We start from the raw sequence: 15,630 nt of genomic DNA on the forward strand, positions 1-15,630 counted from the left end.
TTGTAATTGATTTTTTTTGAAGAAGTAATCGGTTATATTATCATTTCAATCGATTAATGTATTCTTCCTAACATCTGGAAAACTTTCAAGAACAATGTAATTGATTAGATTCTTGTTGTAATCGATTAAAGTGTTTTTTTATCACTTTTGGGAACACCTTTAAGAACGAAGTAATCGATTATGATCATCTGATATTTGATTAAAGTAGAGACTCATGAAAAACCATACATGGTCTCAACTGAACTATGTAATCGATTACGGTTAACTGGTAATCGATTAAATGGAAACTAGAATCTCTCTACAAGCTACAAACACTTGTGTAATCAATTAGGATTATCCTTGTAATCGATTAAAAGAGAGAGTTTTACGCATTGAAGAAGTTTCTAACTTTAGAAACAATCTTCTTACCTCTACATGATGATGCATGATGTACATTTGAAGAGATAGAGACTAAGATACAACAACCAATACAAATGTCACTCAAAGAGTTGGGCATGTAAAAAGACAAAACTTCTTCAAGCTCCAAAGCTTAGTCTTCATGTTGCTTCCTCTATGTCTAACACAAAAGACTAAGCTCATTCTTAGTTTAGAATGTATTCTCTAGAGGGATAGTGGACACCATACTATTTAGAAAGGCTTAAAAAGGAAATTTGTTGATTGTACATATTTATGCAGATGACATAATCTTTGGTGTAACCTTAGAAAGGATGTACAACAAGTTTTCTGAGCTAATGAAAAGGGAATTTGAATTGAGTATGATGGGTGCACTGAAGTTCTTTCTAAGGCTTCAAATCATTTAGAAAGATGAAGGAAAATTCATTCATCGAGAGAAATGCACAAAGGATCTACATAAGAGGTTTAAAATGGATGAAGCCAGACCTATGGCTACCCCTATTCATCCATCTACTATCATTTACAAAGATGAGAAAGGTAATGATACTCTAAAGAAGGAGTACAGAGGTATGATTGGTTCTTTATTATATCTAACTACTAGTAGACCAGATATTGTCTTTGTTGTGTCTTTATGCAAGATTTGAATCTTGTCCAAAAGCGTCTCATGTTATTACAGTTAAAAGAATTTTGAGATATTTTGTTGGAACTACGAAGCATGGCCTATGGTTTGAGAAAGGGTATGAGTTTGATCTTGTAGGATATTGTGATGTTGATTTTGTTGATGATAAGGTAGAAATGAAGGGCATAAGTGGTGCTTGTCAATTCCTTGGAAAATCACTGATTTTTTGGTCATCAAAGAAAAAAAAGACAATTGCATTATCAACCTTAGAAGTTGAGTATGCCTCAGCAGCTGCCTATTGTTCTCAAATCATCTGGACCAAGCAACAAATGTTGAATTATTCACTAAAATATAAAAAATATTTGCTTCTGGTGTGATAACACAAGTGTCATAAATCTATCAAAGAACCCAATCCAACATTCAAGGTCCAAGCACATTGATATCAAACATCACTTTATTAGGGATTATGCTCAAAAAAGGAATATTGAGTTGAAATTCATTGAGACTAAACTTCAATTAGTTGATATTCTCGCCAAACCTTTGACTAAAGACAAGTTTAAGTTTTTCTTAAAATCTTTAATTAATGACAAAATTTTGACTAATCTCTGATCAGGCATGTAATTTTGTGCTTAACTTCCTTATTTGATAATATATATGCTTAGGTGTATGTTAAAATTGCTAATTTTAATGTGTTGCATCTTTGCTTAACCCAATTAGGATTGTTGCTATTTTGTTAGCAAAATGAATTTATGTGATCAAATACTAGTTTACTAAAATTTGTTTTAGCTTTTAAAATTTTATGTTTTTTCTGTTTTACCTTACTCTTTTCCCCTCCTACTATCTATATATAAAGAGATGTAGTAAACATTAATCTTATTCTTACTCTCCCCCCCCCCCCCCTTTACTCTCTCATGTTTCTCTTAACTAACACAAATGGCTAGAACAAAGACTATTGTTATAAAAAAAACCCCTTATTTTCTTCAACCGCAGAAAGTGAATCCAATCCTCACCCTTTCTTAGTAGCCAAGAAAAGGGTAAAGCCAAAGCAATCCACATCTCCTCTGAGTCTTATATAGAGACTACTATGACCTTCACACCCCTTTATGCCAAGGGTATTATGGTTGGGTCACCAAAGAAGAAAAGTGTTGTGAAAGAAGAAAAATATGAAAAGAAAAGGAAGAGCCGAGAATATAAAACTCCTACTTTTTTCTCTGACATAAAGTTGAAGGAGAAGTTTGAATGAAGCTAGGCTGTGAAGAAGGTGGTCTATGAAAGATACATTGATATCTTAAAAATCAAGGAGAATGGTTAGGTCATTCTCTATTATGTAAAAAAGCAAAGATGGACTAGTTTATTTTGAAGTGAATGAACCAATCTACCTAAGGCTAGTAAGAGCTTTCTTTGTTGCAACTGAGGTGGATAACAACAACTTCACATTGAAGGCTACACTAAAAGGAACTGAGATTTTGATCTTGGAACAACTCCTAGCAATTATGTTGGGAGTTCTTGTTGATAGCTCAAGGCTCTATGATGATTGGTTTGAAATGGTGGGGCTCAGAAAGAAGAAGATTCAAAAGAAGTTCCTAGAGTATAAAGATGAATACCTCAAGTCTAAATCTTTGACATCCTTTGGAAGGATTGTCCATTAAATCAACATGCACTCAGTGCTGCCAAGGTCGGGTACCTTTCAAAAGGTAAATGATCTTCTGCTCATTTACTATTTATGGAGGAAAATCCCTCTCAGTCTACCCTATCTGATCATCAACCATATTATCAAAGCAACCAAGCCTATGTCTATGGAGGATAAACCAAGGGATGATGAGGTTCTTTCCTAGGGAGCTAAAAATGTTGCAACTTTGAGGCTGAATCCCCAACTATGTAAGGAGAATTCATGCACCTGTTCTGATGAGGAGGATGCTCAAAACAAGGAAAATAAGAAGAAGAAAGAAAATAAGAAAAGATCCTAACCCTTTCTCATTGATCATTCCACGAGTGAGAAGAGATTGAATACTAGGATTGGTAAAAGTCCTCAGTCCAAGTTAGATGAGGTGAAGGAGACCTCAGAAAATGAAGAAGAGAATGAGATTGTCTCCTTTCCAGTTGCTAAAGCATCTGCCTCAAAAAAGGAGTTTTCTGAGCAGATTGAGAAGGTTGTTGAAGAGGAAAAAGTAAGTTCTGAGGAGGCTTAAAGCTCTAAAAAGAGGAAGTCTTCTGAAGACCATTTTGAGGGTGCTAAGAATGAGGAAGAAAAGGAAGCATCCCCTTCTAGAGAAAGACCATTTTAAGGAGCCATTGGATTTTGGTTCCTTTTATGATGCCTCAGAACATCATTCTGAGGGGGAGAATAAGGACAAGGAAGATCATTTTGAGCCTCAGAATGAAGATTCTATAGTTGATAAAGGTGATTAGCTTTCTCAGAATTAGAATGAAGGAGGTTAGAATGCAGGGACTCAGAAAGCTGAAGTTCAGCAAAACAAAGACATCCATCCTTCTGAGGGTGTGGAAGTTGTTGAATCTCATAATCCTTTGAGTTATGCACCTGCACAGGATGATCTCAATGTTGATATTATTGTAGATGTGTTGCCCAAGCTAAGAACTATTGATTCTAGCACAGAAAAGGTAGGAGCAAAGGAAGAAGAGTCTTCTTAGAAAGCAAAAGAGGTTGGTGTTGTTGCTACACTTGCTCAGAATGCACCAAAAACAGAAGTTGGTGAGAGGACCCTTGTTGGGTCTGTGAAGCATTTAGTCTTTAAAACTAAAAATATAGGGGATCTCTTCAACTCTCCCATTTTTTACTCTTCAGTCGAGATTGCTTGTGGTTTTGGTCCTATTCATAGTGAGCCTTCCACATTTTCTATCCCATTTCCTTCATTGCCTACTGTGTTAGTCATTGTATAACCTTTCAAGGTTTATGAGGAGATTCCACATGTCCATCTTCCCACTCCTCCTACTGTTGTTGGATCTTCTTCAAGGTCAATTGAAGTCAAATTGACTTCCATGGAGAAGCAAGTTAGGAAAATTCATGTTGATCAAAAGATATTGTTTTCCAACATTGATCAACTTCAATGGACCATGAATGAGTTCTTTGAGAGATTTCTCAGACTTAAATAATGGATCTCAAACATGGCAAGAACATTCCTTCCTTATCTTAGAAAACTAATCTCCTAGCAACATATGATTGATCTACTATATTTGTTCCTCCCCTTTTTTTGCTTGATGACAAAAGGGGGAGAAGTTTAGGAAGGGGATCACTTTTTATAGGATCATGATTCTATTTTTATTTATATTTATATCTTTTTGATGTATTTTGTATAATCCTGTTGATTAATGAAACTGATCTGGATTGAATGGTTATATCCTTCTGACTCTATATGTTTCTTTTCTGAATTATGTTGTGATTTGATATTTATAACTTATAATGCATGGATTCAGGGGGAGTCTCCCTTTAAATAAAAATGAAGGAAAACAAATGAATACTCCCAGGGGGAGTTAAAAATTGAAAAGCTCAAAAAGTTACTATCACCCTTTGAATTTGTTCCTAAGGGTTTGTCATCATCAAAAAGGGGGAGATTGTTGAATTGACATCCCTAGTTTTATTTATGGCAAATCATTAGTAGTGAAAATTAAAAGAATAATGGGTTTCAGTGATGACTAACATTTCACTGAAGTGTTTCAGTGTTTACTAATTTAAGAAGCAAACATGTTCATTCATTTTAAAGTGCTTAGAAAATTTCATAACAACTATCCAAGTCAAGAACTTAGAAGATTTCTTGAAGCCCATAAGAATGATGAAGGATGCTTCCTTCTAAGTACTTGGTTCTTGGCAAGAAACTAAATAGCAGGGCCTTACATAGAAAACTTATCAAAGACTACATGAAGAGCATCCAATATCACAATGAGGTTATGGTAGAGTCTACATCAGAATGGTGAAGATTTTGACTTTGAATTTTTGAACATCAGAATGCTTTAGAAAGACTCAGAATGCATCACAAGGACAACATCAATTCTTCCATATGTGGTCACATATATTGAAGACACATCAGAAAGTGAAAGCCATCAACATAAGGAAGATGCAAGTCTATTGAAAGTTGAAGTTATCCATGAGAAACATTGATGGAAATCATCAGAATGAAAGACTAAAAAATGTCACTCAGTCTAACCTTGAATAGAACACTAATACACCAACAACTGAACTTCTACTTAAAGTAATCAACTTCAAAATGCATGAAGTTGTGAAGAAGCGTTAAAGAGCGATGAAGCTATGCTACATTAGAATGGGATATCACTCCGAAGTTCATCAACTGAATTCATCAAGTATGGATTCATTCTCAGCATACATCAAAATTGTTCTGCATGTTGTCACTACATAATAATTGTAAAGTGCACCTACTTGCTCCAAAAGCTTGTAAGATATGTGGAGCCCACCTTAACAATCTTCTTGGGAGCTTTATGAGGCTTTTTTGAAGGGCATGAAGAACACGTCGAAGTCCAACATGGAAACATCTTGAGCTAGATCTCTTAGTGAGAAACCTATAATTCTGCTTCAACCCTCTCTTTGAGAGTGACCCACTTCAGTATTTATGCTTACAAATCTATAATATTCCTTTGATAGAAGTGTGAGATTTAATTCTTGAGTGGAATCCCCTTTTTTGAGGTGAAGAACTATATTTTGTGCAATAAAACACATTCTCTTTTCTGTATTTAATCCAGCAATGGCTAGCAAAGCTAAAATCAAGTGGTGTTGCTGGTCTAGTTGAGGTTAGGATTGAAGTCCAGTTGGGGAACAACAAGGTGTTGAAATCCAGTAGTTGTTGCTCTAGTTATGACTGGGAGTGTTAGTGAAATCACTACTAGAAAATCGTGGATTAGCTACCGGCAAAATTGGTCTCTAAATCCAATAATTCAGTCACTAATCAATTTAGCTACCAATGGAAAAACCCAAGTCGCTAAATCTTCAGCGACCACGGCAACCGGTAATTTCGGTCGCTGGTCATTTGGTCGCTTTACTTACCTGTGACTATGGTGACCAATATTTGGTGTTACAAATTCGATCGCTAAATTTAAAATTATTTTAATTCCAAAATTTCACTTTCAGTTGTTGTGTGAGTCACTACTAGTGACTGAAATATGTCAAAAACTTTGGGTAACTAAAGAATAAAAATCTCATGATAAAGAAACTCTAAATAATTAAAGATAAAGAAAGTAAAATAATATTGATTTAAATTTTAAAAAAAGAATTAATAAATCTTACACAATATGTGATAGTTCAACAGGATACAAAACTAAAGAAATACAACTAAGTTTTTTCAATCCACAACATAAAATAAAACTAGGTTGATAATTTCTTGTGAATTTGTTGCATGATCTTCAATCACATGATTAGACTAGGAACATCTTCAATCTCTTTACACCTCCAAGTTATTGAGCTGCAACAAAATAAATCAAAAATCAAAAACCTATTAGCTAAGAAGAATCTATTTTAATTTTATAATAATACTTTATCTATTTTTCCTTGACATTATGCAAAAGAAAGACAATAATACATATATATATATATATATATATATATATATATATATATATATATATATATATATATATATATATTTATATACGTTTTGCACTAGGCACGCAACACCCAAAAACATAGCAGCAACTTATGAAATAGTTCAACCACTACATGTATTATTTACAAAAAAAAAAAAAACATTAGATTACAAGAAATTGATACTCTAAGTCCTATTCATAGAAGACTCCATTTTACTACTTTAGAGGCTTTAATGTGTGACAAAAGTTGGGTATGGAGCATACAAAATGCAGGTAACCTTTCTTTACTTAAATATCTTATAATACTTTTTCAGTTTTTAATTCATTAATTGTCTCTTATAATACTATATTTTATATTTGTAGGTTTAGGTTCTAAGTAAATTCAAGAAATAGTTACTTCACTGAATGAAAATGAATCTGACGATGAAGGTATCCTTTATTTTAGATTTAATTTTTCCAATTTCATTGTTCATTTTTAATTTTTCTAAATATAGATGAATTGTTGGTTCGTAGCATTATTACGTTTAATGGATATTACTCTTTGGTAAATTTACTTTTTAATATTGTTCTTTGGTCTTGACATTTTTCTCCTTTCTATGGAGTTCTATTATTATTCCTATGTGGCTTTTGTATCTACTTTGGTTTTACTGTCCTTTACAAACACTCCTTTTTTGTTTTACTTTGAACCTATCAAATTGACCAGGGTCTTTACATTTCAACTATTGAATGTATTTAATTTAGAGAATCTTGCACTGCATAATACTTGAAGTTGTTATCATTTTGCAAGAACTAGGAAGAAAATGTGGACCAAGACCAAGTTATCAACTACTTGAAACTGCTAAATGTTATCATTCTCTCCAACTGAACTCTTGTTACAATATTTTATATTATTTTTTTTTATAAATCTTGTTATAATCTTGTAATGCCATTTCAGTTGGCAAAGTATGTTATGTGCAGTGGTATTTGCATAGAATATTGATATTTATGTAGCTTCTTTGTGTATGATTATGGACCAACTATTGTGTTTGTTTTATGGACATTCGGTGATGGGTGTAAAAAATTAGTCCCATTGGGGGTAGGGGATAGGAACGATATTCAGAATTGTGGACAAGAAACATCAAACGTGCCCCTACCCTACCCTGTTGCTATTTCTAAATGAAAGCAATATAATAACAATATGACAAGTTGCTCTATGGATTGCCGTGTTGGTCTTTGATTTGAAAATTGATAGCATCATTTGATCCATGCCTAATAGTGGGTAATTGTGCCTTGACAAAAAATAATTTCATGTTAATATTTTAACTTTTAGACTAACATAAAATAAAAGGAAACAATAATATATAACATGTAAAATAAATTATATCAAATAAAAAAGAAAAAAATGGCTAGAATGAAATGGAGGCAATTCAGAATTTAAGTTCAACAAAGAAGGTTCATCCTCCTGTGTAGCTTTTTTATTTTTCCTTCTCTTTTCAATAACACTTTTTTTGCCTAGCACACGATCCTCAAACCCTTTATTTAGTCTTTATTCTCTCCACATTAGTATTACTTGTACTACAAAATCCTTACGAGTATTAAAATGTGAAGCATCATGAATACTAGACTTCGAGTCTTTACCTTCAAGTCATGCATCCATATCACTCATGGCTTTAATCATAGCACTAACAACTATACTACATGTCTCTTCAGTTAGTTAGTGCATTTTTTTCTACTAATTGAGCTTACATCCTGTCGTAACCTACCCTACGACGGAAGTGTGGGCGAAAAGTTAAAGGAGCGTCTTTCAAAAAGGAAAACGCGCGAGAGTCGCCACCAACGTTTATTTGAGGAAAACACTAGAAAAACCAAAAAGAGGTATGCGGATTTTGAAAATAAGGGTTCGGGAGTTGTTTGCGCATCGGGAAGGTATTAGCACCCCACACGTCCGTCACAAGGGACGGCAGCCTTTGATCGAGTGTGCACAATGTGACTTCAAAATTATGTATTTTTCCTTTTTATGTTTCTTTATTTTTTGGGGGTCGACAAGGGTGTTGCCCTTACTCCTACGTATCCTCAGGTGCGATGGAGAATTCAAACCTACATAGTTCTTTAAGTCTAAATGTTTGTGTGTTAAATTGATTTTTATGTTTTTGAAAGATTCATTTTAATTGCGAACAAAAAGTCGTTTAAGGTGTTGGACCTTGAAACGATGTTTTAAATTTTGAAAAGTAGAGAGAATCGTTAAGGCGTTGGACCTTGAAATGATCTTTTAAATTTGAAAAGCGTAGAGAATTGTTAAGGCATTGGACCTTGAAACGATCTCAAGTGATATTTGATAAAAAGAAATTAGTTATGAATTGGTTTTATCTTGGTTTTGTTTATTGGACCTAAGGGTAGAGAATTGTTAAGGCATTGGACCTAAGGGTACATAGTTCACATTCAAATCTTAAAAACAAAACTAACCGACAGTCCCACGAAGAACACAGAACAAGAAAATGACGTAGGGAATGATCGCGGTTGCGATTCAATAGTGCCTCGACCTCATTTTCTCTTCTTTCTTCTTCTTCTTTCTCTCTTCTCTCAATATCCTTCAATGTTGAACCTTGGAACCCTTTCCTCAGCCCCCTTACCACCTATTTATAGCCAAAAATGGCATTTGGTGGACCAGCAGCTCGCCCAGGCGAGCTGAGACTTGGTCATGAAGTAACTGGCTTGTCCAGGCGAGCTGGTTACTTAACATGGAAGTCTTTTGGTGGCCCAAGCTAGCTTGGGTGAGCTAGGGTCCAAGAAACTCAATAAGACGACCTTTTTGCCCCTCCTTTTTGCTATTTTTCTCATTCTTGATCAAAACATTGAATGATCGTCTATTTCGCACTATAATTGGCATTTAACATTGTAAATCGACTTGCAAAGATCAAAGGATCAACGAATGATAGTCCCCAGATGAAATTAGGGTATGACAATTGCCCCTCTTTACTTACCTTTTATTGGAAATAAAGGGGAAGTAAAGATAAAGACACTAATTTTGTTCGAGCGATCTTGTTATTCGATCGGACAACTGGCGAAAACCAAGGAAGAAAAACCTATAAACAAAAGGACATTGAAGTCCTATAAAACGTAAAAAGGGAGGAGATGGAAGTCCTATAGAGCATAAGACATTTGAAGTTTTTTTTTCTTTTTTTTTTCAAAGCATAGAAACAGAGGACATTGAGTCCTAAGAAGCACAAAGACAATGACATTGAGTCCTATAAAAGATAGAAGACGTTGAAGTCTTATAAAGTGTAAAAGATAGAAGACATTGAAGTCTTGTAAAATGTAAAAGGCAGAAGACATTGAAGTCTTGTAAATGTAAATGAAGACATTGTAGTCTTTTGAAAGCGTAAATGACTGCATAGAAGTCTTTGAAATGTAAATGAAGACATTGTAGTCTTTGAAAGCGTAAATGACTGAAGACATTGAAGTCTTTGAAATTTAAATGAAGACATTGTAGTCTTTTGAAAGCGTAAATGACTAAAGACATTGAAGTCTTTCAAATGTAAATGAAGACATTGTAGTCTTTTGAAAGCATAAATGACTGAAGACATTGAAGTCTTTGAAATGTAAATGAAGACATTGTAGTCTTTGAAAGCGTAAATGACTAAAGACATTGAATTCTTTGAAATGTAAATGATAGAGGACTTTGAGCCCTATGAAAGCATAAAGACAGAGGACGTTGAGTCCTATGAAAGATAAAGGTGTGTTACAACGTGCATACATTTTATTTTCTTTTTCTACAAAAAGGTGGAAAATTTTACAAAACCATATACATAGCTTAACTCTTAAATCATTGTCACAAACACGTTGGGAAAGCCGTATTGAAAGTGTGAAAGCTGTAAGATTTCAAACTTTACAAATAAGAGATGTTTTATTTGAATTAGCTTAAGCTAGTGATGATCCTAAAATAAAAAGTGAAGTTGATTGTTTAGCAAATTATGAGCTTGAAAACTTTGAATTTTTGTTAGGCATGACTATTTGGTATAACATTTTATTTGCAGTTAACTTAGTTAATAAGAACTTACAATCAAAAGATATGTGCATTGACGAAGCTATTGAACAATTAAAAGGTCTTCTCTCATTTTTTGAAAAGTATAGGGAAAATGGATTTGAAAATGCATAGATTTCTACCAAGGAAATTACTTTTGAAATGGATATAGAGCCTAAGTTTCGTAAAAAAACGTATTAGTCGTAGAAAGAAACAATTTGATGAAAATGTTGAGGATGAAATTGTAAAATCTCTTCAAAAATAATTTAGAATTGATTACTTTTTGTACATCATAGATAAAGTAATTATCACACTTCAAAGTAGATTTGAATAATTTTAAATATATGAAGATATTTTTGATTTTTTATTTAGTGTTAACAAATTAAAGTTACTAGATTGTACACTTTTGAAAGAGAAGTACCTAAACCTTGAAAAAATCTTTGAAGCATGATAATTTGTTGGATGTTGATGGATTAGATTTATTTTTAGAATTAAATATCTTAAAGGAAATTATAGGATTGCAAAATGATAAACCAATTGACATTCTTAATTATATAAAAAGAATAAATTCTTTTCCAAATGCGTATATAGCTTATAGAATAATGTTAACGATACTAGTATTAGTTACTCCAGCTGAAATGAGTTTTTCAAAACTTAATAAAAACTTACTTAAGATCAACAATGTCTCAACAAAGATTGAACGAATTGGCGTTATTGTCTATTGAAAAAGAAATGTTAAATGAAATTAATTACGATAATTTTGTATCACAAAAAACCCAAAAAATTAATTTTAAATAAAACAATGATAATTTTAATAAACTATTTTATGAGTAAATAAAAGGCCTTATTCTTAAATTTGCTTTAGACCTCTCAAGTTCTTGAGTCGTCCCTGCATATAGTTTGAAAGTGATCTTTTTAGTCCCTGTAATTTATATTTTAATTATCTTTTAGTACTTACTACAAAAATAGATATATAAATAATTAGCTACAAATTAGTTATAAATTATTAAAAAAAAATTATTACAAATTATCTTGCAATAAATTAGTTACGAATTACTTATTATTATTTTTGTAGTTAATTATAATTGATAATATTACTCATATTTTAATGATAAGGACTAAAAGAAAATTAAAATATAAAGTATATGGATTAAAAAGATCATTTTCAAACTATAAGGATTAAAAAGAAATTAAAATACAAATTATAATGACTTAAAAAATTACTTTCAAACTACAAGGATTAAAAGACAATTAAAATGTAAATCATAAAGACTAAAAAAATTACTTTAAAACTATAGGGACTAAAAGGTATAAATGATGGAACTATAAAATCAAATGAGTAATTAAACCTATAAATAATTTTCACAAGTAATGCCCAGATGCAAAATGTGAAACTTTAACTATATCATTGATAAATTAATCATCATTGGCAATTAAGACTAAAGAATCACAAGCTTCACGAAAGGTTGGATAAATAATACCATTGATTGTCCTCAAATCATCATATGAGGAGCACCCACCTGCACATTAAGCAACAACCTCGTGTAATCTAACTCACCACCACCTGGTGGAAAGTAACTCAATCTCCCAATAGATAAATCATTTTTTCTAGGGTGCCACTCTTGAGCATCATAATAATTAAACATAAAAGCCTCAAGAAACTGACAAAAGGTGAGCTTACGGCCCTTTGGATATTTAATATTAGCTTCCATCCATGCAAGAAATGTAGTTTTCATTTCGTCGTTCCATGCCAATACATTGTCTATTCTATTTGTATCTCTCAAAGTAACACCTTGTTGTCTAAGAAAACGAAAATTCAATCTTTGCATAGCTGACCATCTCACATGAATATAAAAAAATACGCTAACTACATTCACAAGGAGATAAATATATATAGTCATAATATTGTTTAATTTCATCAACACATGTTGTTGGATGAACTTCCCTTATCTGTAATAGAGTGTTACCTATCAACACATTTATTTATATACTTGAATAAATACTTAATAGAATTACTTTTGTTACAGATTTCAATATTGATATGAGTTTGGTATTTCATCAACAAAAATGAATTATAAGGAACAACATACCTATTATCCAACTTCACCCCTCGGCAAGTGATATATAATCCACTATCTCTTTTCCTATATATAGCAAATCCATCGATGTCAAAAGATGTATTATTGTTATATCTCTTACGGGAAAAAATTTGAAACACTTACCATTCTTCCTACATGGAGAGTTTTTTTCTACTAAGACCACACAAACCATGTACCATATATACATGGACACAACCTCAAAAAGTTTAGGATACTTAATCGAACAAGGAAATTCAGCACAAACAACATAATCAATCTTACCAATGGAATTAATCTTATCTCTTGCATCCAACCAAAGCAAAATATGTTCATGTGGTAACCCTCTTTTATGGAATTCAACAGTATACATTCCTATATTAAAAATGAATATAAAAGATTTTATTTTTTTTTAAAAAAAGTAAAAAAGAAAATATAAAAACATTAATTCTTGATATATAAATGATAACAAAAAAAGCTCATACCTGTTTTACGCTTACCAAAAGCTTTACCCTTTTTGAAATCAGACAACATTTGTTTCAACTTGATGTTAAACACCCTACTAGTATGTCTGGTCTATCAAATGCATTTAATTCTTTTTGTTGGTATATCTTTATATCTCTAGCAATTTTGGATTGCAGGTAATTAACCGTCAAAAACAAATCAGGATAGCCTAATCGTCTACAAATAGCCATTGCATCTTGAGAATTATTAAGCATATACGGATATGCACCAACAATCAAAGAAGAAAACACAACTCTAGAACCAATACTGGAAGGGTTTACATCACCGCATTTTACAACTTCCTCAATTTCAGCAAGAAAGACCTTCCTAATGGAACTTTGATTCTGTTTAACATATAATAATCTCAGTGATTCAATCATAGAGTATGCATCCACAATAAATTGTAGGAATAGTCTACGACTATGAATAATCATGCACACTTCATTAACTCTATCTTGAATCCTAAAAAATATAATTAAACTCCCTCAATGAAACTCACCTCTTTTTCCCAACTCTACGACGATCACAATCTTCATTAAAAGGTATATCTTCTTGATAACTATCTTCCCCATATGGAAATAATAAAGGATATATTGCAAAGGAATAAAGATGGTGTGTGTTTCATGTATTATTTGAAGTTGACCATCACGACAAATAACATATTATAAAAGGCTATCATTGATATACATATTATATATATATATATATATATATATATATATATATATATATATATATATATATATATATATATATATATGAATTATTATTAATTTGAAATTACTACAATAATATAGAAAATATTTAACATATAATATACCATTTCAAGACATGAAAAAAAAAATAATTCAAATAAAAATTACCAACATCATTATCAACTATGAAAGAGCTAGTATGTGTCGTCCTCTTCGGCGTTCTTCTACAACCATATTATTGATAAACTTTATAATTAATAAATATTAGCATATAATCATTGGAAATTTCACACACACATTAATATATAAATATATAAAAAGAAAATACTCATCTGTAATGACACCTACTATATTTTGAATGAGTATTGTCATTAGATGAATTTTGTCAGAAATTCTCACCAATTTCATAAGACTGCTAAACATTTCACTTTTACACTTTCCCATTGCTAAAAAGAATATACAAATTATAAACCATCATTAACATATAAATATATATACAATATATAAAAATATAGAAAGAAAATATTGTTGTGATGGCATCTACTATATCTTGAATGAGTATTATTATTAGATGAAGCTTGTCTGGAACTCACCAATTTCATAAGAGCTACTATACATTTCACTTTTACGCTTTCTCATTGCTAATAAACTATACAAATTATAAAACAACAATCATAAAAGAAAAAAATGTAATAAAAATACAAATAAAATACTAAAGGTAATATAATATAAAACGAGCATAGATAATATAACACTCACTAAAAAAAATAACAGTTGCCTCCATATCAATGAGAATAAGTTCAAAAGAAATATAACACTTCCTAGGAGTATTTTCATTGAATGACTTTTTCTTGGATAACCGTTGAATGTGTGAGAGGGGAATTGAAGCTTCTTTTAACTTAACATGAATAAGTTCTGAAGATGTCTGAGATGAAGCCATGGGCCTTTGATGCACAACCATTGGCATTATGATATAAGAAGATGGTAATTGGGATGACACTATGGAAAATCCAACTTTAAAATAGCTTACGGTGGTGTGGGTGGTATCAAAATAGAGTCTTCTCTATTAAACCTCAGTGAACAAAAAAAAAATGGCACTACGAATTCAATACCAGGAAAGAATGAGACTTTGATTTTTTGCAATGAATGAATGAATAAACTGATAGTAAAATGCAAGTGTGTAAAGAGACAAAAACAATAAAATAATATATAATAATTTATAAAGTCAAATTTAGAAAATCATGCAAAACATCTATGAACATTACGACAATTTCATTGTCAATACACGTTAATAAAAAATGAACTATAAAAATAAAAACACAATGACATAAAAAAGAAAAAAACCTAGAGATGGGGATAATGAAAACAAAAGAAAGTTAAAAAAAATCTATACAAATTATACTAAAAAAATAAGAATAATAAAAAATACCAGATTGGAAAAATATAGCAAAAAATAAAATATTATTATAGAAACAGTTAAAAGAAAAGCTAAATAGATAAATATTAACAATTATGTGACCTGTGTAATTTAGAATTTGCGAAAAACTAAAAAAATTTAAACCCTCTTATATTTGTTATAGTAATAATTATAATATAATAATAATTAAAAAACAATAACAATAATAAATCACTTATAACGTAAAAATAATACGAAAATTCCTAAAGTCACTATCAACTTATACATCAAAGTCGATTAAATATTCATTTAACTTAATATAAACTATATAAAGAGGTGAGTGGCTTTTCAAGGTTAAGACCTCTTTCTTCCAATTAGGGAACCTATATCATTTGCAAGTA

At 31.4% G+C, this 15,630-nt stretch overlaps 1 pseudogene; it reads left to right on the top strand.

The window, feature by feature from the left end:
• The first annotated feature begins 863 nt into the window (after positions 1–863).
• Positions 864–5,851, top strand: LOC106799712 (uncharacterized; annotated as a pseudogene).
• Positions 5,852–15,630: the final 9,779 nt, after the last annotated feature.

This window comes from Glycine max, chromosome 1 (assembly GCF_000004515.6).
Source record: "Glycine max cultivar Williams 82 chromosome 1, Glycine_max_v4.0, whole genome shotgun sequence".
Lineage (NCBI taxonomy): Eukaryota > Viridiplantae > Streptophyta > Magnoliopsida > Fabales > Fabaceae > Glycine > Glycine max.